At 44.7% G+C, this 24,749-nt stretch overlaps 2 pseudogenes; one reads left to right on the plus strand and one right to left on the minus strand.

The window, feature by feature from the left end:
* The first annotated feature begins 10,461 nt into the window (after positions 1-10,461).
* On the plus strand, positions 10,462-11,268 carry LOC146896192 (large ribosomal subunit protein uL2 pseudogene; annotated as a pseudogene).
* An 11,288-nt stretch (positions 11,269-22,556) lies between these two features.
* Positions 22,557-23,876, minus strand: LOC146896193 (intracellular hyaluronan-binding protein 4 pseudogene; annotated as a pseudogene).
* Between the last annotated feature and the right edge of the window lie 873 nt (positions 23,877-24,749).

Genomic DNA, 24,749 nt, shown 5'->3' on the forward strand with positions numbered 1-24,749 from the left:
ACATTGATAGATGTTCATATGTTGAAGTAGCCCTGTATCTCTGGGATGAAGCCGACTTGATCATAGTGGATGATTTTTTTTATGTGTTTTTGGATTTGGTTTGCTAGTATATTGTTGAATATTTTTGCATCCATGTTCATGAGTGAGATTGGTCTGTAATTCTCTTTCTTGTTTTAATCTTTGTGTGGTTTTTGTATCAGGGTAACTGTAGCTTCATAAAAAGAGTTTGGCAATGTTCCTTCTGTTTCTATTATGTGGAACACTTTGAGGATTATAGGTATTAGCTCTTCTTGGAAGTTCTGGTATTATTCTGCACGAAAATCATATGGCCCTGGGTTTTTTTGTTGTTGTTGTTGTTCAGAGGTTTTTATGACAGTTTCTATTTCCTTGAAGTTTATAGGTTTATTTAAATTTCTCATCTGGTCTTGATTTAATCTTGGTATATGATATCTATCTAGAAAATTATCCTTTTCCTTTACATTTTCCAATATTATAGAGTACAGGTTTTTGTAGTATGATGTAATGATTCTCTGAATTTCCTCATTGCCTGTTGTTATGTCTCCCTTGTTGATTTGGAAGTTCTCTTTCTCTGCCTTTTAATTAGTTTGGATAAGGGTTTGTCTATCTCGTTGATTTTCTCAAAGAACCAGTTCTTTGTTTCATTGATTTTTTTTGTATTGTTTTCTTTGTTTCTATTTTGTTGATTTCAGTCCTCAGTTTGACTATTTCCTCTCTTCTACTCCTCCTGTGTGAGTATGTTTCTTTCTTTTTTTTTTTTTTAGAGTTTTCAGGTGTGCTTTTATGTAACTAGTATGTGTGAGATTTTCCATTTTCTTTATGTGGGCACTTGGTGCTATGAACTTTCCTCTTAGCACTGCTTTCATAGAGTCCCAGAGGTTTGGATACATTGTACCTTCATTTTTGTTGAATTTTAGGAATCTTTAATTTCTTTATTTCTTCCTTGACCCAGGGGTGATTCAGTAGTTCACTGTTCAACTTCCATGAGTTTGTAGGCTTTCTGAGAGTAGTATTGTTGTTAAATTCTAACTTTACTCTATGGTGATCCAATAAGAAACAGGGGGTTACCCCAATTTTTTGTGTATCTGTGGAGGTTTGCTTTGTTACTGAGTATGTGATCAATTTTAGAGAAGGTTCCATGAGGTGCTGAGAAGAAGGTATATTCTTTTGTGTTTGGGTAGAATGTTCTATAGATGTCTGTTAAGTCCATTTGATTCATGACATCTGTTAGTTCTCTTATCTGTTAAGTTTCTGTCTGGTTGACCTACCCATTGGTGAGAGTGGAGTGTTGAAGTCTCCTACTATTAGTGTGTGGGGCTTGATGTGCAATTTAAGTTTTAGTAATGTTTCTTTTACATATGTGGGTGCTCTTGTATTAGGGGCATAGATGTTCAGGATTGAGAATACATCTTGATGGATTTTTTCTGTGATGAGTATGAGGTGTCCTTCTCCATCTCTTCTGACTGATTTTAGTTTGAAATCTATTTTGTTAGATATTAGGATAGCTATGCCTACTTGTTTCTTAGGTCCATTTGATTGGAAAACCTTTTTCCAACCCTTTACTCTGAGGTCGTGTCTGTCTTTGAAGTTGAGGTTTTTTTTTTAAACAACAGAATTCTGGATCCTGTTTTCCTATCCATTCTCTTAGCCTGTGTCTTTTTATAGGTGAATTGAGTCCATTGATAGTAAGAAATATTAGTGAGCAGTGGTTGTTAATTCCTGTTATTTTTTGGTAGTAGTTTTTGTGTGCTAGTGGGGGTTATCAGATGTCTGTGTTTTCGTGAGTATAGTTACCTTCCTTGGGTTGAAGTTTTCCTTCTAGCACTTTCTAAAAGGCTGGGTTTGTGGGTACATATTGTTTAAATCTGGTTTTGTCATAGAATACCTTGTTTTCTTCATCTATGTTGATTGAAGCTTTGCTGGGTATATTAGTCTGGGCTTGCATCTGTGGTCTCTTAGTGTCTGCAGCACATCTGCCCAGGACCTTCTGGCTTTCATGTTTTGGAAAACAGGAGTCAGGTGTAATTCTGATAGTTCTACCTTTATATGTTATTTGACTTTTTTCCTTTGCAGCTCTTAATATTCTTTCTTTATTCTGTATGTTTTGCGTTTTGATTACTATATGGTGGGGGGACAGGTTTGTTGTTTTTTTGTTTTTTTTTTTGATCCAGTCTATTTGGTGTTCTGTAAGCTTCTTGTACCTTCATAGGGATATCCTTTAAGTTGGGAAAGTCTTCTTCTATGATTTTGTTTCATATATTTTCTTGCCTGTGAGATGGAGTTCTTCTCCTTCTTCTACCCCTATTATTCTTGGGTTTGTTCTTTCATGGTGTCCCAGATTTCCTGAATGTTTTGTGTTAAAAATTTGTTGGATTTAATGTTTTCTTTAACCAATGAGTCTATATCCTCAATAGTATTTTCAGAGACTGAGATTCTTTATTCTATCTCTTGTATCCTGTCGTATACTTGTCTCTATAGTTCCTGTTTGTTTACCCAGATTTTCTATATCCAGAATTCCTTCAGTTTGTGTTTTTTTATTGCCTTATTTCAGTCTTCAAGTCTTAAACTGTTTGCTTCACCTCTTTGATTGTTTTTTCTTGGGTTTCTTTGAGGGATTTATTAATTTCTTCCAATTTTTGTTTGTCTTTTCCTCCATTTCTTTAAGGGAGTTTTTCACTTATTTAAAGGTCTCCATCATTTTCACCAAGTTTTGTTTAAAGTTGTTTTCTTCTGCGTCTTCTGGGTATGGATGATCAAGTCTTCCTGTTGTGTGACCACTGGATTCTGGTGTCACCATGTTGCTTTTTAGGTGGTTGGATGAATTCTTTGCATTGGTGCCTATTCATCTTTTCCTTCAAATGAGGCTAGCAGTGTCTTTCTGCCTTGGTCCAATCCTTGCAGTGGTTGTCTGAGTGTTTGGGAGATTTTTGTTGTTGTTGTTCTGCTCTGCACTGTTAATGTCTGAGTCTCAAGAAGCCTTTGGGGTCTCTCTAAGCTGCTCTTTTGTTCTTCTCACCTGGCTGGCTCCCTTGGTCCTCTCTAGGGCCCCTCAGTACTGTAGCAAGCTGTTGGTCCTCCTCAGTACTGTAGCAAGTTGTTGGTCCCCCTCAGTACTGTAGCAAGCTCTTAAGTTCCCTCAGTAGTATAGCAAGCTACGTTTCAGAGTTCCACTAGTTCCACCAGAATCATAGTCAAGTTTGTGGGCAGGATGGGGCTAGTAGCTCGAAGGGTCAGGTGGATGGGTTTGGGTTTTGGGGAAGCCTGCCTGAAGGAAGGTCTCCTGCGGGCTGGCTAGAAAAGCTAAGGGAGTTGGGGGAGGGAACCAGGGTTTTGTTCCACTGAGGGGGTCCTAGAGAATGGGGTGTCCTGCCATGTGGCTGTTCACTCACCTCTTAAGTCCCCTCAGTATTGGAGCAAGCTGTGTTTCAGAGTTCCACTGAGGATGTAGGAGGATCGGTGAGAGCCTTTTAAACTACTGATCTCACTGCTTGCTTAGTGTGCTGGGACCAGTCTACCTCAGACTACAGATGTCAGCCACACATTCCTCCAGCCTTCCCCTCTCTCCCTCCCTTCCTTCTCCATATGCTTCCTTGCTTTTTTCTCTTTCTTTCTTCCTTCCTTCCTTCCTTCCTTCCTTCCTTCCTTCCTTCCTTTCTTTCTTTCTTTCTTTCTTTCTTTCTTTCTTTCTATCTTTCTGAGTTAAGGTCTTAAGTGGGTGTGACCTCAAATACCTGATCCTTCTACCTCTGAACCTCACAATTTTAGAGATTACAGATGTGCACAAACACTGCACACTTTTCTGTATTCTTTCTTTAGGGAGGGAATTCACAAGAGACTTATTTGGCTTATTTTTCTTAACAGAATGAAAGAAAGTTAAGGTAGCATTAAGCACGTGCTTTCCCAAATGTTTGCTAGTGCAAGGCCTTGTGCATTTCTTGCTATTCACATCATCATGTTTACAAGTACTAGTGAGGGCCCATGGCTGTATACGATAGAAGGAGAAAACTGGCAGGTTTTTCTGGCTTATGAGAGCTAGTTACTTAGCTGAATTAGTCCTGAAGACACTCTTGGGAGAAGGGAGGACTATCAAAAGTTTCAGTTAATACCACTCACAGTACAGGGAACCTCAAATGTGTTGCTCAATGTGTTGGTACAAATTTTTCATAGCAGACAGTTTTGTTTGGCAGCAAGCCCAGCCTACTACTTGGATGTTTTATTCACATTTATACAGGAATGCCATTAGTCTGATTTTCTGGTCCCTTCGCCTGATGCTGCACTTCAGCTTGTCCCAGAGTGATCACAGGTGCTGCCAACTCCAAGCCTCCAGAATATAATCCAGCATTTTCAGGTATCACTATTTTTTTGTTCACTGGAGACATAGCTCAGTAGTAGAATGCCTGACAAAGTTTAAATTCTAGGACAGCAAAAAAATTGTTGTGGTGGTTCATATTGTCAGGAGGTAAAATCAGGAGGATCAGAAGCTCAAGATCATTCTCAGCTACATAATGAATCTAAGGCCAGGCCAAGCTAGGTGAGACCCCACCCCAGCACAAACCAAAATCCCACACAAATGCAAGATTGAAAGAGATCATTTTTATACAGATCCAAGACTATGAGTGCTATTTGTGGGTGTAGAATATTAATCACAAAATGGCTAGGAAGCCTGGCTCATTCCAGTACTGCTGCAGATGGCAGTGAGTAGAGACTGCTCTCCTGCTGTCCTGCCTTTGCTCTGGAACTGCCAGTGCAGGGTTCAGTTTTTCAATTTGTAAATAAAGTCAGAATGATCAGATACGTGTCATGCAGCAAACCAAGAGGAATGGACTCTAGACACTGGTATCTCCACCCCATGAATTCTCTCTCATTTTTCCCACTAAGCACTAAGTCAAAGCCGACGCTTGTGTTTTTTTGGGAAGTGTCATCAGAGTAAGCATTAGGGAGAAATAAAGAGCTTTGGTAATCAGAGGACAGAAGCATCCTCTTGGGCGTTGTATTCCAGCCTGAAGGTTATGTTCCTTACTTCACAGCAGCTCTTGGACTTCACGTGATGGCATCATAGACATCTTCAGCCTGGGCTCTGGTTTGTATTTGCTTCCACTTTAAGCCAATTAAACATCCAATCTTCAGACTTTCTATTCTTTGCAGTAATTATCAAGTTTTATAATGCCTGTGTTGTTCAAGATATTTCCTGAAGTGATCCAGTACAGATATGGAAAACTGAAATCGCCTGAATCAACTGCCAAATGAGACTAAAGAAAATTGTGCAATCATCAAAAAACATATTAAATTATTGATTGTAACTATTCAAGCTGTGCAAATAAACTAAGTGCTAAACCTATTGCTAATGGGAGCCAAATTATGGCCCTGCCAAAGGTTTGAAGATGGAGATTTTCAGCTGTTGTCCAAAGGAGCACAGCGGTGAGAATTTATGGTGCGTGTGACATGAGATTTGAGACAGTCATCCTAAGCTATTGGAACTGTCATAACCTGGGACTTTGCCCCCAAACTCAATTCCAGCACCAGTGAGTGTTTATAGCTGAATATGAGACAACAATAACAAGATTCTCATGATGGCTTGTGCCTTTTTGACAACATCTGTGGTGATGTTTTTGAAGTTGTGGGCAGCAATGGGACTTTTGATGTTTAGTGAATATAATGAATCTAGGTGGCAGTCACCTCCCAGAGCTGCAGTGAAAAACTGTCTGCTTGACATTCTAAATTAGGTTGCCTCCTGAAATAAGTTAAAACAGGGTGCTAGTATCCTGCTGTTGAAAAAGACTATCACATATTTATTTTATCCCTTAATTATATGTATGTATCTGTTCGTGTGTATGGGCATTAGCATGCGAGTGCAGGTGTCCAGAGAAGCCAGAGGAGGCAGAAGATCTCCTGCAGCTACAATCACAAGCAGCTGTGAGCCTACCGAGGTGGGTGCTGGCAACCAAACTTGGGTCATCTGAAGAGCAGCATTTGCTCTTAAACACTGAACCATCTTTCCAGAATCTTTTAACCTTCTTGGATAAATTTTCCAGTGTGTGAAACGGTTCTCTACTGATTCCACTGTGGTAGTTTGAATGAGAATGGCCACATAGGCTCATAGAAACTGACAATATTTTGCAGGGACTGACCTCATTGGAGTAACTCCAGCTTTTGTGGCCAGGTTGAGAGGTCTCAGAAGCTCAAGCCAGACCTAACGTACTGCTGCCTGTGGATCCAGAGGTAGAGCTCTCAGCCACCTCTCCAGCACCATGGCCACGTGCCTGCCGCCGTGCTTCCTACCACGAAGATCATGGACTAAACCTCTAAACTGTAAGGCAACCCCAATTAAATGTTTTCCTTTGTAGGAGTTTCCAGGGTCATGGTATCTCTCACAGCAATAAAACCCTAACCAAAAATCACATACAGAAACTCGGTGTCAGGAAAAGCAAAATTTTCCTTGTGACCCTTTTCTCTTGCATATCCCCTCCCCAAAGAGGAAGTGTTGGGCTCCAAGTGGGAGATGTTGTTTACTAGATATAAACTGAGTTTTGACATTCTCTGAGTTCATCAGCAAGACTGGTTCGCCCATCGTGTTTGCCATAGAGCTAACACCAGGGAAGCCTCCAGAGAAAAGTACTTTTCCCAGGACTCTTCCCTGGTTTGTCAGGGCCTGGTACCCTAGACAGGTAAGTCGCTTCCTTTTTAGCCACAAAATCTATGTGCCTTATTGCAGCAGTCTCATTGATTGACATTGGATATGACATCACACCTGCCAGGGACGATGTGTGATATTTATATACACAAAAGTAATGTTTCCTTTCTGAAAATTGAAATTCTTTATATTTGTTTGTTTGTTCAGTGTGTAATGCAGCAGAGATTTCCAGATTTAACTGTTAGTGGCCTAGTGTTTTGGTGCCAAGGACGAGAAAGTGAATATAATTCTATCCTTTCCTTGTGTCTCTGAATCCAAAAGGCTATATATGAGGGTGTATGTCTAGTCTTATTGCATCCGATTATACCCTGTTTAGTTGATATCACTGGTAGGCCTGTGCTTTTCTGAAGGGAAAAGGAAGGACAATGGAAGTGTGGGATGGGGCGGGGTGGCTGGGGAGAGGAAGGTAGAGGAGCCTGTGGTCAGTATGTATTGAATTAGAGAAGAATAAAGAAAAAGAAAAAAGAGGCATCCTAAAGCCAATTGTCTGTAAGGAATGACCATCCTTTTCCTTCACTGTACCCCCTACCTTTTGTAAGCAACAACACTGCCCATCTGTTCTCTCCCTGTTATCACATGAACTGCCCTGACTCCTGCAAGCACGCCTCTGCCCTCTCCACAATCACTGTGCTATATACGTCCTTAAACTCAAACACATCAGTGTGTGTGTGTAGGAAAATTAATTTAATTTATGTATTTATTTTTCAGTTAGTATAATAAAAGTAATTTCAACTCACTAGCCACTCATGTTGGGCTATGTACAACTAAAACCCAAATAACATCAGCAGCAATGAAAGAGCTGACCAATATCCAACTCAGATGGACAAGTTACCAGAGCTCAGCTTCGCCGCTAAACTCAGTTTGCCCGGAACTGTCTCAGGTTTGCAGTAGCATTTGAAGTTCTAAAACGGTTTTACATCTGAGCACCCCCACTCCTGGGACCAGCTGGGACAGCTCATTGTCCTTTATGAGTAATTTGAAAATCTGTAATGAGTGAATTAGCCTTTGACCCCAAGAACTCAGGGGAATATGAACAAGGAGATGTAGAAAGCTTCCAGCAGACATATTCATTAAAAATTAAGTAAGTATTTGAGAAAATAAAATAAATTTTAAAAATTAAGCAAAGAGGAACTGGAGAGATGGTTCATCTTTTAAGAGAACTCACTGCTTCATCAGAGGTCCAGAGTTCAGATCTTTGCCCCTACTTTGGTCAGTTCACCAACACCTGTAATTCCAGCTTCAAGGGAGCTGAGACCCCTTTTATAAAATAAATTTTTAAAAATTAAGAAATAACTTCAGGAAGAAATGAAGCTGGAGTTTACAGGGACACATGATTATAATAGAAGATGTCAAGGAGAAGAGAATGAAAATTGATATAGTTTGAAAGGTAGACTACATTTACATATACATATACATCAATAACAGATATATTTGCCATCTCTGGTGTTGCATGTTTATAATCCCTGCACTCAAGAGGCTGAGACATGAAGATCAGAAGTCCAAGATCACGTTGGACAACATGAGATCCTGTCTCCAAAATAGTAATAATAATAATAACAACAACAACAACAAAAAGACAAGTTCATTCTGCATTAACTGGGAAATATAGGGATTATATAATGTATCTGACTTTATAAAACAGCTTGCTTTACGGTTTGACACATTATAAATAACTCATCACAGTTCTCTGGGTGGCAAGCACCTCAGTGGAGACAACACATGCACAGCGGGCTGTGCCATGCACCTCAGTGGAGACAACACATGCACAGCTGGATGTGCCATGCACCGCAGTGGAGACAACACATGCACAGCGGGCTGTGCCATGCACCTCAGTGGACACAACACATGCACAGCTGGATGTGCCATGCACCTCAGTGGAGACAACACATGCACAGCTGGATGTGCCGTGCACCTCAAGGGTTGAAGGCCCTGATCTTTCTGACTCAGCCCTTTCCTTATTTGTAGAGGGTGTGGGGCCTTGTGCTCTCGGATTAGCACCAGGGAAAACAGGAAAGTTAAAAACACAGGGTTGTCTCCTCAACGGAGGACATATATACCTGTTTTCCACCCAGAAAGCTGGGGATGTATTACTCAATAGCCTGGTGTCCTGTGCTATCTGTAGGACAGGCCACCGCCAAGTCCCCCAAACTATTACATTTAGCCTAGATTCTCTCTTCCTAGGCCTTTATCCTGAGCATCGCATCTTAGTCAATAAAATCTATCCTTATGGGAGCACTGTGCTTTACAACAACCTAGGTAGCCCCTGTGCTGTCTGTAGGGCCAGGCCACTCCTGATTCCCACAGGCCATTGTGTTTCTTTCCGTCATTCTCCCTAGACCCTGACCTTGAACACTGGTTCCGTGTCAACAAGACCCAAGTTTATGGAAGAGGCCGTATGTGCTGTGAAAAGAGTTTCAGTGGAAACATGTCTTAAGCTTTGTTGTCTACACCAGGTTGAGTTGATTGTCATAAGAAAGTTTTTTCCCAAAATTGTGCTGTGTTTAAATATGCCGAAAGTAAACTGCCAGCGTCAGACTCTGGAAGTTTGAACCCAAACCAGCTACTGAGTCATGCTGAACTGGATTTCTTTCTTTCCTGATGCAGATCTTTACTCTCCCAGCCCTGATATTCATGGAGATGCCCATAATTCTTAAGCTCTGTTCTTGAATTCAAAGATAATTCCAGGGGCTGGAGTGATGGCTCAGCAGTTAAGAGCACTGACTGCTCTTCCAGAGGAGCTGGGTTCAATTTCCAGCATCCACATGGCAGTTCACAACTGTCTGAAAATGCAGTTCCATGAGATCTGACACCTTCACACCAATGCACATAAAATAAAAGTTAAATAAATAAGTGAATAAAAAACAAAGATAATTCCAGATCCCGTCTCAGTGCTTGAAGAACATACACTGCATGCATGCATTTGTTAATTTGGCATGGATATTGCAGCACATTTTTTTAATGTGTGTGTATGTGGTATGTTTGTGTAGTGTGTATATTCATGAATGTATATATGATATGTGTGTGTGAAGTATGTATGTGTAGTGTGATGCTGGGTGTGTGTGGTATGATGTGTGTATATACTCACGGATGAGCGCTCATGTGTGTGAGCTCAGGTACACACATTTCCAAGTGTGAATATGGAATCAGAGGACAACCTTGGATTTTTTTCTCACCTTCTACCTTGCTTAAGACAGGGTCTTTTGTTCACCACTGTGTAAGCCAGGCTAACTGGTCTGATGGCCTCTGAGAATTCTCTCTCCACATCTCCCACCTCACCATAGAAACTCTGGGACTACGTAGGTGTGCCGAGGCCCAGAGCTCAGGTCCTCACACTAGCACGGTAAATGCCTTACTGACTGAGCTCGATTTTTAATCAGTATGCCTGTGTGTGAGTACGTGCAGTGACTACAGTGCCTTCAGAGGAGTTGGGTTCCCTGCAGCTGGAGTCACAGGCTGTTGTGAGTCCCCTGATTTGAATCCTGGAATCCAAGTCTGGTCCCCTGGAAGAGCAGTTTGCTCTTAACTCCAGAGCCATCTGTCCAACCCCAGTGCACTAAAACTGTGTTTATCAATGCTTTGTCTAAAGCTTTTACAAGCTGGGCTGTGGTGGCACCTGGGAGGCAGAGGCTTTCTGTGAGTTCTAGGCCAGCCTGGTCCTCAGAGGCTCCAGGACAGCCAGGGCAGTTACACAGAGAAACCCTGTCTTGAAAACTAAAAAATAAACAATCAGGCTTATTCCTCTTTCGGCCATGCTTGCCGGCAGACTCGCCGCCATGGGCCGTGTGATCCCAGGACAGAGGAAAGGCGCCGGTTCTGTGTTCCGCACACACGTGAAACACCGTAAGGGCGCCGCGCGCCTGTGAGCTGTGGACTTCCCCGAGAGGCACGGTTATATTAAGGGCATTGTAAAAGATATCATTCATGACCCCGGTCGCGGTGCTCCCCTCGCCAAAGTGGTTTTTCGTGATCCCTACCGGTTTACGAAGCAGACGGAGCTGTTCGTCGCCGCAGAGAGAATCCACACCGGGCAGTTTGTGTACTGCGGCAAGAAGGCCCAGCTGAATATCGGCAATGTTTTGCCCGTGGGCACCATGCCTGAAGGTACTATCGTATGTTGTCTGGAGGAGAAGCCTGGGGACAGGGGCAAGCTGGCACGAGCCTCCGGAACTACGCCACACTCATCTCCCACAATCCGGAGACCAAGAAAATGCGAGTGAAGCTGCCTTCAGGGTCCAAGAAGGTCATTTCCTCGGCCAACAGACCTGTCGCTGGTGTTGTGGCTGGTGGGGGCAGAATTGACAAGCCTATCTTAAAGGCTGGCCGTGCCTACCACAAGTACAAGGCCAAGAGGAACTGCTGGCCACGTGTGCGTGGTGTGGTCATGAATCCTGTAGAGCATCCCTTTGGAGGTGGTAACCATCAGCACATTGGCAAACCGTCCACCATCCGAAGTGATGCCCCCGCCGGACGCAAAGTGGGTCTCATTGCTGCCGGCCGGACTGGGCAACTACGTGGAATCAAAACGGTACAGGAGAAAGAGAACTAGATCTCAGGAGCTAATAAAGTACATCCTTTGGCTAAAATAAAATAAATTAAAATAAACAAAAAAAATAAACAATCAACAACAACAAAAACTTTTTATGTACTTGATATTCTTTCTTTCAGATAGGATACGATGAATGCAAAGTTTATGAACATTTTTTAAAGCCTGAATTTTCTTCCGGGTAAGAGATGTAAACTTTCATAACCAATAAAGAAATGCAATGCGGTGGCTGTGTTTGGAGGGAGGTCACTACCTTTGGTGAAAAACAAGGATCAGGATGCTATTCAGCCAGAGTTAACAATGTTCCCTTCTGGATGAGAGACAAAGCCTCTCACATGAACGCAACCTGAAAAATATATCTAGGATAACAAGGTCGAGACATGCTACAGTCAGGCTCATACGTGTGCTTATCTGCAATGCTCTGTCTTCTGACTCATCTCAGGGAAAAAGTCTGTGCTCTGGGTCGCAGTCTCGTCTCTGTCTCAACAATGCACCATCACCTTACACAGCGTTGCAATACAGCAATCAGATGACATTGCCTGTAGCCTGCATGTTCGTCTCCTGGCAGCCCAGACACAAATAATCACACAAAACTATGTTTATTACAACACTACTTTGGCCAATGGCTCAGGCATATTTTTACCTACATCTTGTATCTTCAATTAACCCATTTCTATTAACTTGTGTATCATGTGGCTGTGGCCTACGGGTAAGATTCTGAAATCCTTATCCTTTAAGAGCTACATGGTGTCTCTCTGACTCCATTTATTCTCTCTCATCCTCTCCCTTCTGATTTCCCACCTAGCTTGACTCTGCTAAGCCATTGGCCCAAACAACTTTATTCATCAGCCAATAAAAGCAACACATATGCAGGAGGACATCCCACATCAATTATTTTGTGTTTTGGTTTGGTTTGATTTGAGGCAGCTTCTCACTGCATAACCCTGGCTGGTTTGGAATTTTCTGTGTGGACCACGATGTTCTCAAACTCAGAGATTTGCCTACTTTTGCCTCCCAAGTTCTGGGTTTTAAAACATGTGCCACTCACATCCTGCTTGGTGATTTTGTTTTGTTCTGAGACAGTCAGTCTTATGTAGCACAGGATATCTATCTGAGACTGACTTAGAACTCTTGATTCTCCTGCTTCTCACTATGAAGTGCTATGACTGTTTCTGCCCTGCCTGCCTCATATTCTAAGAGCTATAGAACCTCAGGGAATGATAAGTGTTCCTGATTGAAATTTTAATTTCAGAAGTTTCATATATCTAATTAAAAAAATTTATGTATGTATCATATTAGACTCTTAACATTTCTCATGCAGTTCGCATGATAACCCATGTAGTAGATACTAGTACCGCTCATGTACAGGTGAGTCTACCGAAGTGTAGCAGAACTACAGTGAGGAGGAGCACAGACAAGGAGGAACTACAGTGAGGAGCACAGACAAGGCGGAACAACAATGAGGAGGATCACAGACAAGGTGGAACTCCAGTGAGGAGGAGCACAAACAAGGCGGAATTACAGTGAGGAGAAGCACAGACAAGGTGGAACTACAGTGAGGAGGAGCACAGACAAGGCAGAACTACAGTGAGGAGGAGCACAGACAAGGCAGAACTACAGTGAGGAGCACAGACGAGGTTGAACTACAGTGAGGAGGAGCACAGACAAGGCAGAACTACAGTGAGGAGGAGCACAAACAAGGCAGAACTACAGTGAGGAGGAGCACAGACAAGGCGGAACTACAGTGAGGAGGAGCACAGACAAGGCAGAACTACAGTGAGGAGGAGCACAGACAAGGTGGAACTACAGTGAGGAGGAGCACAGACAAGGCAGAACTACAGTGAGGAGGAGCACAGACAAGGCAGAACTACAGTGAGGAGGAGCACAGACAAGGTGGAACTACAGTGAGGAGGAGCACAGACAAGGCGGAACTACAGTGAGGAGGAGCACAGACAAGGCAGAACTACAGTGAGGAGCACAGACAAGGCGGAACTACAGTGAGGAGGAGCACAGACAAGGTGGAACTACAGTGAGGAGCACAGACAAGGCGGAACTACAGTGAGGAGGAGCACAGACAAGGCAGAACTACAGTGAGGAGCACAGACAAGGCGGAACTACAGTGAGGAGGAGCACAGACAAGGCAGAACTACAGTGAGGAGCACAGACAAGGCGGAACTACAGTGAGGAGGAGCACAGACAAGGTGGAACTACAGTGAGGAGCACAGACAAGGTGGAACTACAGTGAGGAGGAGCACAGACAAGGCAGAACTACAGTGAGGAGGAGCACAAACAAGGCAGAACTACAGTGAGGAGGAGCACAGACAAGGCAGAACTACAGTGAGGAGCACAGACGAGGTTGAACTACAGTGAGGAGGAGCACAGACAAGGCAGAACTACAGTGAGGAGGAGCACAAACAAGGCAGAACTACAGTGAGGAGGAGCACAGACAAGGCGGAACTACAGTGAGGAGGAGCACAGACAAGGCAGAACTACAGTGAGGAGGAGCACAGACAAGGCAGAACTACAGTGAGGAGGAGCACAAACAAGGCAGAACTACAGTGAGGAGGAGCACAGACAAGGCAGAACTACAGTGAGGAGGAGCACAGACAAGGCAGAACTACAGTGAGGAGGAGCACAGACAAGGTGGAACTACAGTGAGGAGGAGCACAGACAAGGCGGAACTACAGTGAGGAGGAGCACAGACAAGGCAGAACTACAGTGAGGAGCACAGACAAGGCGGAACTACAGTGAGGAGGAGCACAGACAAGGTGGAACTACAGTGAGGAGCACAGACAAGGTGGAACTACAGTGAGGAGGAGCACAGACAAGGCAGAACTACAGTGAGGAGGAGCACAAACAAGGCAGAACTACAGTGAGGAGGAGCACAGACAAGGCAGAACTACAGTGAGGAGCACAGACAAGGTTGAACTACAGTGAGGAGGAGCACAGACAAGGCAGAACTACAGTGAGGAGGAGCACAGACAAGGCAGAACTACAGTGAGGAGGAGCACAAACAAGGCAGAACTACAGTGAGGAGGAGCACAGACAAGGCAGAACTACAGTGAGGAGGAGCACAGACAAGGCAGAACTACAGTGAGGAGGAGCACAGACAAGGTGGAACTACAGTGAGGAGGAGCACAGACAAGGCGGAACTACAGTGAGGAGGAGCACAGACAAGGCAGAACTACAGTGAGGAGCACAGACAAGGCGGAACTACAGTGAGGAGGAGCACAGACAAGGTGGAACTACAGTGAGGAGCACAGACAAGGCGGAACTACAGTGAGGAGGAGCACAGACAAGGCAGAACTACAGTGAGGAGCACAGACAAGGCGGAACTACAGTGAGGAGGAGCACAGACAAGGCAGAACTACAGTGAGGAGCACAGACAAGGCGGAACTACAGTGAGGAGGAGCACAGACAAGGTGGAACTACAGTGAGGAGCACAGACAAGGTGGAACTACAGTGAGGAGGAGCACAGACAAGGCGGAACTACAGTGAGAAGAACAGACAAGGCGGAACTACAGTGAGAAGCACAGACAAGGCGGAACTACAGTGAGAAGCACGCACAGGGTGTGAGGAAGGAGAAGTCTGCCCCATCATAAATTGAGCAGGGAGACACAGAGAAGCTGCATCATGGATGAAGATTAAGGGGATGATGCCGCCATGCTGTCTCCTAAGGAACCTTTTGAAGTGACTAAGGCCTTTTTACATTGTAGAGAGCTTCTTTTCTAAAATCATACGCTGTCAGAATATTGACTTGCGATTGAATCAAAGGAAACATGTGTGTATTGTGGTGGTGCCCACAGTCACTCAAGGTCATTCTCGCTTAGATTCTGAGCCTGAGACAAACCTGGGCTTTATGAGATACTGTCTCAAAACAGACAGTCAGACAAACAAGTTAGTCAGTCAACCAGCCAACCACAACCAACCAGCCAAACAAACAAACAGAGGAAGCAGCCTGCTTCCCAGGAAGCCCTGCATCGCTGCCTGGGTTTCAGTTCCAGAGTTCCAGATCATTTCTGGACATGGTGCCCTATGTTCACCTCATGTTTGCAGTATCTGAGGAACTTATTCTCTCAGTCTGCTGCTCACCCCAGCCTCCTTTAGGGTATGTACGTTGTAGACAGAAGTCTCTGTCCAGCCCCACCCCACAGCCATTCAGTTCCAAATAAACACACAGAGGCTTATGTTAATTATAAACTGTTTGGCCTGTTAGCTCGGGCTTCTTATTAGCTAGCTTTTACAACTAAAATTTACCTGTGGCTCGGTACTTTTTCTCAGTAAGGCATTCTCATGTTTCCTCTGCATCTGGCTGACAACTGATTCTCTGCCTTTCCTCTTCCCAGAATTCTACTTGTCTGGTTGTCCCAACTATTTTTCCTGCCTGACTACTGGACAATCAGTGTTTTATTGTGACAATATGAGTGACAAGCTTTACAGTGTACAACTGTGTACAAGAGCGTTGCCCCGCAGCACTAAGTAGCCCTCTTTTATTTTGACTCCTTCAGAAAGATGCTTCCCTCAGTGACACCGAATTCTACCACTCCCCCAAATGCTTCACTCCAGGACTCCTGATTTGCCAAGTTTCCCTCATTGTGAGATGCCAGTTATCCTAACTTTGTCACCTCTAAACTTGTCCCTGGTGCCCTGAGGTGGGCTGGGTAGGAGAGATTTGGATGCAGTTTTGGCACAGCAGAAGCTGGTGTTTAAATTCCAGGGTGAGCCGCCCATGGCTTCATATGTGGCACGTATTGTCAACGCTCCTCAGCCAGAGGCCACTGACTGTATCCCCAGCAAGAGGACATACACGACAGGGTAGCTCAGAAACAATTCTTTCTGGTGGTTGTTGTTGTTGTTTTTGTCTGTCTGTCTGTCTGTTTGTTTATGACACAGTGTCTTGTTGCCCAGCCTGGCTTGAGCTCAGCCTAGAGCTGAGGATGACTTGGCCAGGCCCAAAGGGCCAGGCCCATTTCTACAAATCCCAACAGGTGAAAAGAACAAATGGCTACCTCTGGTACCTATTAGGTTACCAAAATGCATGCTGGCCTCCAGGCTTCCTCAGTATGGCAAGTACCTGTCACACATCTCAAAGTCCGTGCTGTTGGAGAGCAGAAGTGTAGTCAACTACCAACAGTTAGGATTTATGCTGATTTAGTAAATGTGTGGCTGTAGATTATTGTCTAGGTTCAATGAATTTACTAACAGGTTCTAAAATAAATATCTATCTTAAAATGCACAGTGAGATGTAATTTTCATCCCTCATCAGGGAAGATTTTCTTTGCAGCAGATGAAGACCACTACAGAAAACTATAGCTTATCAAAATACAGATAATGAGAGATCATGGGTTCCCACTTGCAACTGATTCATCCACAACAGAACTCTTGTACCTAAAGCTCTTAGATCCCTGTGGAAGATGGGGTGGGAAGAATGTTAGAACCAGAGTAATAGGAAGTGTGCTGTGAGATTGTGCTGCTGTGGCATGCTCATCAGAAAAACAGCTTAGACATGGGTTTAGCCAATGGAAAGTCTTTATTAGACCTCTGAAGATCTCAGTAGGAGCCCCAGAAACTGTTGTGGGATGTCTACCAGAAAGCACAGCTTGGACATGGAGTTAAGCCAGCGAAAGATCTTTATTAGCTGCTCAGTGAGTGCACTGGATGCTTGGGATCTCACTGTAGCCCTGAGCTTTTTCAGGGTGAGGTTTCTTTGGAGTTGAGACTTCTGCTTGCTTGGTTTAGAAAAACAAGTTATGGGACCAGCTGGGCAGGCAGTGTACACCTGTAATTCCAGAACTTGGGGGCCAGAGCGTGCATGGTTTGTGCAACCTGGAGAGCAATCCCAGGGCTTTGTGTACACTAGGAAATAGTCCACCAATTGTACCACTCTTCAGTCCCCGGATTTTATCATAGTGAGAGTGATAGGTGTTCTCTGAGGAGACAGCTCACTACATATACCATTTATTCCTAACTATAGTTTTTAACTTTATGGATGCAGATTCAGGGGTTATGATCAAGGCATGTGTAGCTGATCATTGTAATTTCTCCCTTCGGTATCTTCTTGGCATAAAACAAAAATTATGACTGCAACACACAAAATCTATTAAATAACATATCCTTTTTGGATGAAATATATTTTAATAACTACAATCAAATGGACCTAAAAAATAAGCTGGTGTAGCTATCCTAATATCTAACAAAAATAGACTTCAAACTAAAATCAAAAGAGACAAAGTAACATTTTATATTAGTCACAGGAAAAATCCATCAAGAAGAAATCTCAGTACTGAACATCTATGCCCCAAACAGAAGGGCATCCCCATATGTTAAAAAAAAATTGTTAAAGCTTAAATCACACATTAAACCACACACACTAATAGTGGGAGACTTCAACACCCACTGTCACCACTGGGCAGGTCCATCAGACAGAAAATTAACAGAGAAATAAAAGAACCTACAAATGTTATGAATCAAATGGATTTAACAGACATCTATAGAACATTCCATCCAAACATACAAGAATAGCATTTGTTATTGCATGACTGGAATTTATTCTAAACTGCTGTAGTCCGTGTAATCTGTAGAATACGTATGTGGTTTGAATGTGAAATGCTCTGCCGCAGACATGCTCATATGTTTGGACACTTGATCCCCAGCTGGTGGCGCTGGTTCAGTCGATTGAGGAAATGTTAGAGGGCAGAGCCTGATTGGAGAAGGTGGGTCACTGGGGATGGGCCTTGAGGTTTTACAGCCTCGCCACTCTCCCTGGCGGTGGATGCCATGTGACCATCCACCACCTGCTCCTGTCAGCCACCTTAAGCTCCGGCTGCCATGCCTCCTTCACCATGATGGGTTGGATCCCTTCTAAAACTGAGAATCTTCCCCCAATCCACTCCTCCTCCCTTCCTGTTTAGGAAAGGGCAGGTCTTCCATGAGTATCAACAAAACATGGCAGATCTAGTTGCAGTAAGACTTAGCACCTCTCCATGTATTAAGGCTGGACAAGGTGACCCAGCTGAGGAGTAGGGTCTCAAAAGCCAGGGAAAGAGTGGATACAGCCCCTGCTCCTGCTGAGGAGTCCCACAAGATGACAAAGCTACACAACTGCAATGTGTTTATGCAGGTTTCTAAGGTCAGTGTCTTGCAGGCTCCCTGGTTGTCTGTCCAGTCTCTGTGAGCCCCCTTGTCCCCTCTGGTTCCTATAGTCCGTTCTCCTCCTCTTCTTCAGGATTCTCAGAATTCTGCCTAATGTTTGGCTGTAGGCCTCTATCTGTTTCCATCAATTACTGATGATGCTGCTCTGATGACAATTGTGCTAGGCACCAATCTGATCAGAGGAGATGGCCAGTTCAGGCTATGTGTCTGCTATTGCTAGGAGTCTAAGATGGGGTCTTCCTTGTTGATTCCTGGGAGGTTCCCTTGGGCCAGGTTTTTGCCTAACCCCAAAATGCCTCCCTTTCCAGGAGTCTTTTTCAGTACTTCCCTTTATTCCCCCACCCCAACATGATTGCTCATGTTCCCATCCCACCCTCAGTCCGCTCATGAAATCTCTTCTATTTCCCTTACCCAGGGAGAACTGGGGGTGTCTCTGGGCCTGCGGATTGTAGCATAGTTCTCCTTTATTTCACAGCTACTATCCACTCATGAGTAAGTACATACCATGTTCATCTTTCTCTATCTGGGTTATGTCCTCCAGGATTTTCTTTAGTTCTGTCCATTTGCCTTTAAATGGTGTCCCCTTTTTAACTACTGAATAATATTCCATTGTGTAAATATACCACATTTTCTTTATCCATTCCTCAGTTGAGGGACATCTAGGTTGTTTCCAGGTTCTGGTTATTATGAATGAAGCTTCTGTGAACAAAGTTGAGCAAGTGTCCTTGTGGTATGATTGAGCATCCTTTGGGTATATGCCTAAGAGTGATAGAGCTGGGTCTTGTGTATATTGATTTCCATTTTTTCGGGAAACTGCCATACTGACTACCAAAGTGACTGTGCATGCATACATTCCCACCAGCAATGGAGGAGTGTTTGGTCCCCTTGCTCCACATCCTCTCCAGTATGAGCTCTCACTTGTGTTTTTGACCTGAGTCTATTTGACAGATGTAAGATGGAATCTCAGAGTCATTTTGATTTGCATTTCTCTGATGGCTAAGGATATTGATCATCCCCTTAAGTGCTTCTCAGCTATTTAATAGTCTTCTACTGAGGATTCTCTGTTTAGATCTGAACCCCATTTTTAATCCGATTATTTGGTTTGTTGACATCTGGTTTCTCATGTTCTTTATATATATATATAATTTTGGAAATCAGCCCTTTGTCGGGTGTGGAGTTGGTGAAGATCTTTTCCCATTCTGTAGGCTGCTCTTTTGTCCTAGTGATGGCGTCCTTTGCCTTACAGGAACTTTTCAGTTTAATGTGGTTCCATTGATTGCCAGCTTTACTGCCTGTGCTGTTGGTGTCCTGTTTAGGGAGTTTTCTCCTGTGCCAAGGCACTTGAGATTCTCTCCCTCCCTCTCTCCCATCAGCCCCAGTGTATCTGGATTCATGGTGAGGTCTTTGATCCACCTGGACTTGAGTTTTGTGCAGGGTGATAGATACCGATCGACTTGAATTTTTCTACATGTGGACATCCAGTTGGAGCAGTGCCATTTGTTGAAGATGCTTTCCTTTTTTTCCAATGTATACTTCAGCCTTCTTTGTAAAAATCAAGTGTCCAGGGGTGTGTGGATTTACATCTGAGGCTTTAATTTAATTCCATTGATCCACGTCTCTTATTTTATGCCAATACCATGTGGTTTTTATTGCTATAGCTCTGTAGCAGACCTTGAAATCTGGAGTGGCGATTCCTCTTGGAGTTCTTTTATGGTACAGGATTGTTGTAGCCATCCTGAGATTTTAAACACCAGCTTTAAGTGCAGTTTCTGCTGCACTGCTTCCAACCAAAGCTGTCAAACCTCAGAGGCAACACTGCTTATCTTCACATGAGTCTGATCACTGCAGCTGAGACGCTGCTCTCCAGCTGCCGCTGCCAGGGAGTCCATCAGTCCGGCCTAGGGACAGATGACAAGGCTTTCCAGCACATATTGTTATTGTCAGTTTTTGCCTTTTGGGGAGAGCAGGTTTGGTAAGATTGCTAATAGGGAGTAGGACCACTGTTCTTAGGATGTTAAGAACCCTTTTCCAGTGGGTAGAATGATTTTTAAAGTGAGGGCCTCTTGAAATTATGTCCACTGTAAATAGAGCTAGACATTATTTATTGCTATGACTATTTATCTCATACATACCTATATAAGAGCAAAAGTGGGAGAGTTAAAAGTTCCATTTTCTTTCTAAAAGAGGAAAAAGCAGATCTGAAATTCATTTTTTCAAAACACTATGAAAAGAAAAAACAGCACCTGATAAATTTTTTGATTCATCCATATATTCAACAAATATCTATTGATTTGGATCTGTGTGATAAAGCAAATATGGTCTATACCCTCATGAACCTTGTGTGCTACTGAGAGAGAGAAAATAAATTAAGAATCGGGCATGGTAGCAAATACCTTGAATCCCAGCACCCAGGAGTTAGAGGCATGTGGATTTCTGTAAATCTGATGCCAGACTGGCCTACACAGCCAGGTCCAGGACAGCGAGGTAGTCATGAGTGAATATGTGGTCAAGGAGGCAGGGAAATTGGGTTGGGTGGCTGGCAGGAGCTTTCTGAGGTAAGCACATTTGAACTATCTGGTCACTCTTCTGAAATGGGTCCAGCTGGGCAAAGGTAGAAAGTTTTCTAAGAACAGGTAAACCAACACGACTAAAGTGTAGTGACTCAGAGAGGGTAGAAAGAAGTTGGACACAACAAAAGTTACATGCAGGGCTTTGACAGACACCGTGATCTAGATGAGAAGTTCCTATTTTCAAGGGGTGAGTACTGTCTCTTTTTTATTTTATCTTTGTACTCATTCATTTAATAAACATGGGGTCAGGAGCAGGAGGACACCTGAAGCGAACATCCTTGGTAACATGTCTAGAGGTTCAACTTTGATTCAACCAAACCCCAAGAGAGTTCAGGGGGAACGCCAACCCTCACTCACACCTGGGCTCCATTTCAGCACCATCTCAGACTGTGTGACCAAGTGGGAAGAGCACAGGTCTTGGAGACAAGGCTCCCTCCTCATCTCTACAGCTGTGATACCTTGGCTTGTCTCTCCCCCACATGAAGAATCTTCCAATTTTGCCAGTGGCTGGGTGGCTTGGCCTCAGGTCTCAAGCTGTTTGGAGTGGGATTCCAGGTGAGTGACTGACCCGTGAGGTGATTCCTAAACTCCACCAGAGGTGGGAAGAGCAACACAGGAACTAGGGGATGGCCCAGAGGAGGAGCCTGTCCACGGTGTTCACAGTTGGTAAGTGGGATTGAGTTAAGTCTGTAGTAACAGTGCTGAATTCTGATGCTATTTTTTGTTTTATTTTGTCTGTTTTTGAGACAGAGTCTCACTATGTAGCTCTGACTGTCCTGGAACTTGCTCTGTAGACCGGGCTGGCCTTGAACTCACAGAGATCTGCCTGCCTCTGCTTTGAATGCTGTGATTAAAGGTGTGCACCACCAGTGCCTGGTGACTATTAAAAATGTATAGTTTTAAAAAGAAAAACTATACATTTACCAGGAAGCCTTTTCATTTGATTAGTGAGTTAAATAACACAGTTTTAAATCATATACCTAACAACCATCTGAACACTAAGTGTGCACAGACATATACCACGAGGTAGTTTAAATCACCACTGAAAGCTAGTACTTCCTCTGCCTCACCGAGTAGTTGTCACTGGTGCGTGATGACAGTTTAAAGTTGGTATCTGAATAAAAACAACTCAGGAAATTTCTCAGCAGAACTGAACCATTATGGGCAATGGTATGAAAACTAGGCTATGGCTGCTTTAAATGAGCAGCTCCAGTTTTGTGTCCTGAAATGCTAGAGGGCTTGTCTAGACAACTCCCTAAGTCATCTCAATAGGTGTTTCTTTATTTTTATTTTCTTGGATTTTCACAATTCACTCTGTAGACCAGGCCGGCCTCGAACTCAAGAGATCTGTCTTCCAAGTGCTGAGTTTAGAGGCGTGCACCACCATGCCCAGCAGCTCTGCTGTCTGATTTACTTTACACTGGACTTCTGTGGTAGAACAATTAGAATCTATGTACACATTTGAAACATCAGTCCTTACTAAGGTCTCCATCGTTCATCTGTGGGAAGTGCCTGACCTCATAGGACCTGCACTTCACATCCCACAGAGCAAGAAAGCGCAGCCAGTTCACACGACACGGGAAAAGCAACATCTATTGTTCTTAGAGTCTGACTCTTCTCGCGGCAAAGAAAGTCTCTTCATAGTGCTGCTCTGCTGACGGGAATGGCTGTTAGGCCAGGGCCGGGAAGTCCTCAGGGTCATCCGGGTTGGGAGCGACATCTTGGGTCACCACTTCTGCTCTGGGGCCATAGTTCTCTGTTCTTCTGATCCTTCCTCGGCCTCCTCGGGCACTGCCTCTGGCTCCCCGTCCAGGGCGAGGGAGGTTACCAAAGTTAATCTCCAGCTGGGATGTGATATCATTGGCAGCTTTCCGAAAGACATGGGACTCATCCTCATAGTTGTCCTTCACCATCTCGTCTCTGTATCTGGACTTGTGAATCACCACTGCCTTGGAAGGAACTGTGGACTCTGGCTTCCGGATATTGAACTCAGGCTTCGGTCTGGTTTGCTCTTGAAGGTTTTTCCACTCATCTAAGGTCATCTCTTGGACTTGATTTTCCTCTTCTATCTCCAACTCAGGAACTTTGGCTGGAGACTCCTCATCCAGGGTGCCTTGGGACTCCTCCATCATTAAGATCTCTTCCATGGGTGCAGGTGGCTCAGTGTCACTAGTGTCTTTACCTGATCCCCAGGAGCGCACACCGCAGACACCCATGCTGTCCTCCATTCTGTTTGCTGCTTTATCATTGCTGCTGTATCTCTCAAAGTCTCATTTCCCTCTTTGGTCAAAGGAGTCAAAAGCTCTGTTCCCGGGTCCACCTCGGCCTCTGCTCCTCAGGCCTCCTCTGGGGCCTCCACGTCCTCTCAGTGGCCTGTCTCGATCAAACCTGTCAACTGGTTTTTCATCTGTAAACTTCTCCGATGCCAAGTCTGCCTTTCTCTCAGTGTCATAGAGTCGATATTCCCTGTAGGACCTTCGCTCTGCTCTATCAAGCGCGTCTGTCCCCCGGTTGTCATTCCATCCTTGCTGCTCCCCTCTTCTGGGAGTCCGCTTCTGGCCTGGCGGCTGTGGTCCCCCAGGGTTGTCCGGCTGCTGTGCGCTCGATGCCACGAGGCTCTTGCGCTCCTTCTGCGACTCCCTGCGGCCGGCCGCGCCGGGTCTGTGTCCTGAGGCCACAGCCGGGCTCCGGCCGCCGCGGTGCCCGACCCCGCTGGCCGCCTCCGCCGCCTCGTCGCGCCGCTTGCGCTGCAGCTGCTGCTGGCGCCGGTGCTTGGCCTCGCGTAGGATGTCGAACGGGTCCGACTCGTCGTCCAGCAGAAGCCGTTGGCCACGACGCAGCCGAACGTCTCCTGCATCGTGGCGCCCGCAGCGGCCACCGGGCTCCCCAGGGCCCCCTTCATGCCGCCACCGCTGCGGGCGCCGCGGGCAGCCTAGGCCAGCGAGGCTCAGGGAAGCCGCGGACGAGGACCCATGCTGCCGCCGCCGCGCTCCCGGCCCGCGGTCGGCTCCCAGTACTGTCTCTTAAAAGACTGGAGAAGGGATTTAGTGGAACCGTGCAGGGGACAGGAGACAGAGACAAATGCTCAGAGGGACAGAGACAAATGCACAGAGAGACAGAGACAAATACATAGAGAGACAGAGACAAATGCTCAGAGAGACAGAGAAAAATACATAGAGAGACAGAGACAGAAAGACAGAGAGACAGAGGGAGCTGGAGACAGAGGGATTGACTCTGGAGGTAGAAGTTTCAGAAGCTGCTGATAGATTAGATTTGTGGGATGACAGAGGAGCAGCGCTGGCTGGCAGGGTTTCCATTGAGCAATTGAGTGCATACTATCTACTGAGATAAGAACAGAGGGATGCAGAGAAAACTGCTGGAAAGTAGATGCTGAATCAGAGTTAGGGGTATAGAGATCTGCCAGATTGCAATTTTTGGAATAAGGAAATAGAAGAAGTCGAATTCTGAGTCAGAAGTTGGCAGGCAGGGAAATAAAACCTGTCCCGTCTCCGCCAGCTGTCAGAGAGTCCTGGCAGATGGGATGCTCCAGCTCCCGGCTTGTCACTACTCACTGTCTTGATAATATAACCACAGCTCCTAAAGACTGCGATTCTGACCCTCAGGCTGAGGTGCATTGTGAAGCCAATAATGGCAGAAGGCTGTGAACTAAGCACATGTCTCCCAGCTGGGCTCCTGAAGCACACTTCCCCAGTCCCTAAGAGAAACTTTTCCGTGGCTTGTATATTAGACTCGTGCCATTGGGACCCAAGTGTCA

The sequence above is a fragment of the Myodes glareolus genome, chromosome 24 (genome assembly GCF_982192425.1).
Source record: "Myodes glareolus chromosome 24, mMyoGla1.1, whole genome shotgun sequence".
Taxonomy (NCBI): Eukaryota; Metazoa; Chordata; class Mammalia; order Rodentia; family Cricetidae; genus Myodes; species Myodes glareolus.